The sequence below is a fragment of the Lynx rufus genome, unplaced genomic scaffold, assembly GCF_022079265.1.
Source record: "Lynx rufus isolate CCGP_SWC_20201006 ecotype Redwood Valley unplaced genomic scaffold, mLynRuf1.p SCAF_13, whole genome shotgun sequence".
NCBI classification, from domain to species: domain Eukaryota; kingdom Metazoa; phylum Chordata; class Mammalia; order Carnivora; family Felidae; genus Lynx; species Lynx rufus.
The window spans coordinates 17671844-17675641 of NW_025814827.1; positions in this window are offsets into that span (position 1 = coordinate 17671844).

Consider the following 3798-nt stretch of genomic DNA (forward strand, 5'->3'; position numbering starts at 1 on the left):
AGAAAGTATAAACAACATTTTGTATTCCATGTTATGTAATGAGTACTTTCCATGCTGCCTTGTCATCTTCTTAACTATCTTTGTCAGTATGCCATCCTTCAAATGAAATATATTATACTTTACTTAGCACATAATTAAGGTCTGATTTAAAATTTGAGACTGTGGAGCTAGAAGGAATCTTAGGAAATCGTTGAGGCCAAGGAAAATGAACCTGGAGAGCAGAGTGAGTTCCCTAAGTTCAAAGAGCTGGTGAGCTCCAGACCTGAGACTGGATTTGATTCATTTCTTCAAACATATGTTTATAATTACCCACTTGATGTCAGGTAGTGGTGCATGGGTTTCCTCACGCTTCAAATCGCTTTTCACCACATTGCATGACCTAATTAACATTTGTTAGATAGGAGCTGTTTCTTATTTTTCTTAACGGAGGGAATCCTTTTTCAATTCACTGTCAGGAAAATACAGGTTGCGGTACTGAAATGAGTAACAGCAATTTTAATTCAGACCGGTTTCGTGACTGACGGGTAGGTAAGTCAGCATGCAAAGACATTTTGTGGTTCCCAGGTTTGGCTTGCTGTCTCAATGCCCTTTGCAAACTCCACAGGGATTTTAAGCTTTAAGTCTGGTTATAAGCTTATGCAAGCTGTTAGTCACCTTTTTAGATGAAAAGCACCACAGGATTAAGCTTGAAAATGTTCCGTGCTTCACTATGGATTCCTTTGGAGTAATTCAGCGGTAGTATGATTTTGAGGGAGAAGTGATTGAACGGATACATTTCAAAACACATTTGCATTTGAAAATGGGGGTTATCAGCTAAAAGAACTATTCTTGAAAGGTACACATGCAGGGCAAATTTAGAAGAAGCAGAACAATTTAGACATGATAGCTATGAATTGCCCTAAAGCTTAAAATACTGGGCGCTCTTGATCACGCAGTATCTTGGACATGGTTTGAATAATGAATATTTGGTGTTTTACTTTGGAAAGCACATTGGACAAGGAAATCTCATCACTGCTGTAGGTCCACAGATCATTCCAAATGTTCCAGGCAGGCATCAACATATTGCACATTCGACCAGGAACCAATCGGTGGATGAGCCTATGCTTTTGGTAATAGTGAAGAGGGTGGGTCCTGGAGTCAGATTGCTTGTGTGGGTATCTTGGTTCTAGCACTTACTGGATATGTGAACTTGGCTGGGTCTCAGTTTGCTCATTTGCAAAATGGGGAGAATACTCTAACTCATGGAATTGTTGTATTGAATTGATCGTGTTAAATCATGTAACACAATACCTCTCAAACTGGAATGTGCTCACCAATCACCTGAGTTCATATGAAGATCAGTAGAAACGGAGAAAGACAAATATTGCAGGCTCTAACTTAAATGAGGAATGTAAAAAAAGCCGAGCTTATAGACACAGAGAGTAGATGGTGGCTGCCAGGGGATGGGGGGGGGGGGTGTGGGGAAGATGGGGAGATGTTAGGCAAATGGCAAAAACTTCCGTTATAAGAGGAATAAGTTTGGGGAGCTAATGTACAACTTGATGACTGTAGTTAACAACACTGTATTGTCTTCTTGAAAGTTGCTAGGAGAACAAACCTTAAATGTTTTCATCATAACAACAATGAAATGATAATTATGGGAGGTGAATGATGTTAACTAACCCTACTGTGGTACACCTATATATATATATATATATATATATATATATACACACATTATGGTAAATAATATATACATTCATTAAGTCATCGCACTGTACACATTAAACTTTACACAATACTGTATGTCAATTATATCTCAATAAAGCTGGAAAAAGAAAAAGAAAAAAAATAGGTGCAATAGGTCTAGGGTGTGCCTGCTGTTCTGGATTTCTGACAAGCTCTGGGTGGTCTCCAGGCCATGCTTGGAGCAGGGGGGATGCAGAATGCCTGTTCGGTGAGCAACATTCAGTCCTGCCAGTGTTATCCTTCAGATGGATTTCTCCTTCTCTTTCTCCTTGCCACACTACTGTGGCCTCTGCACACCTCATACTTTCATTTCTTTCTTTCTGTCCCAGATCTTGTGCGCTGGCAGCTCCTGCCAGTGAATAGGGAAAAGGTTAACATTAGGGGAGAGACAAGAGAGCCTCGGGAAGGCAAGCTGCAGCCGCAAGTGGGAGGCTGAAGAGGCGGCAGGTTTGGGGGAAAAAAGGGTGAAGGTATTCCCGACCCCCCTGGGCTAGGTGCCATGCATGGAGTCTCACAGACTTTCTGATAAGTCCTAGTAAAGAGTCGGGGACAAAATTCTTCAGCGGCAACCCAGTAGGGACTCCTCTCACTCTTGAGAGCTTTGTACTTTCCCTCAGTAAACTCTATCACTTTGCTCGCTCTCTGCTGTCCGTGAGATTCATTCGTTGATTCTGTAAGACAAGGACCCGTGTCTCCCTCACCCTCCTGCAACACCACATTCTTGCAGTTGACTGCGCCTTCACCCATGGTGTGTGGCATGTGAGGGAGATCATGCAAATGTTGAAATGGTCCCGTTCAGGGTTGGAAAAAGCCATTCCCTGTCAGCCATGCCTTACACCATGACTCAGTCTTTCCTGGGTTTAAAGGGCCTTTGGAGCAATTAGTCAATTTGAAGTTCAGGGCCACTGTCAGCTTTCAGAGGATGTCCCCTTCCTTCCCCATTCCCCACTGCCTTTGAACAAGAGAAGTTTCTCCATCTTCACATCCTAGAGAGAGAGGCTTCTGGTCTGAGCTATGTGCTTCTCTGTCAGCTTCCACTGACTTCCACCTGGACTCTTTCTAACCCTGGTGTCTGTCCTTGTGCATCTGCTACTGACACATCATGGCAGTATAACTTGGGGTATGCTGTCTTGGCACCTTCAGTGCTTGGTCATCCCCTCTCATTGATTCGACCCACATCAGACCTCACTGGCTACAGAGATGCCCTGAGCACCAGCCACATTCTCCATCTGGTCACTTGGCCTCTCTCACAATGGCCACCCAACGTGGGTCCCTTGCTCTCAACTCTGTCCCTTACTATGCACAGGTGAGAACTTCTAGACACCTCCACACCACATGGAAGTGGAGACATTCAGGGACACTGAGTCCTCTCTCTTCTTGAACATCTCACGTTGTCATTCCGACCAGCCATGGCCACCCTATGGTGGCTCAGGTGCAACATGAGGTGGTCTCTGCTAGAATTCCAAATGGAAATGCAGTGAATCGTGCTCTCAGTTCAGCTTTTCCTTCTTTCCCTTCAGTTTTTATCTACCCCACCCCCTGCCATGTGCTAAGGCTCAGAGATGGGGTGGGAATGGGGTCTCAGGTAGCTACTTCTTCCCAGGCTCATCTTTCCAGAATTCTCTATGTCCTCCCAGGTAAAGCTCTACTTTCCATTCTGTCTGTTGGAAATTGCTCTATGTCACATCTCCTTTCCTACCCGTGGACTCGCTTCTAGGTGGATCCATGCTACTGCTCCTTCCCTGAGGCAATAAACTTCATATCCTAACCACCGTGATGAAAGGAAACGTGGAAAGGGAAAGCTTTTCCTTACTGAGAAGGAAAATCAGATTTTTAAATATTTTAAAAATATTATCTGTATTATGTATTATAGCTGCTGCATATACAATAGTAGTGAAAAATGGGATTTTTTTTTTTTTTTGCTCCTTTTCTTTGCCTTTAGCAGACATTACCTATCACATTACACAGCTTTGGAAGCCTTCTTAGCAGTGTTGCAGGTAGTCAGGGACAAACATCAAGAGGTGGCCTTGGAGGCATGGACAATTTTTGATCACTAAAGAGTTAAGCTCA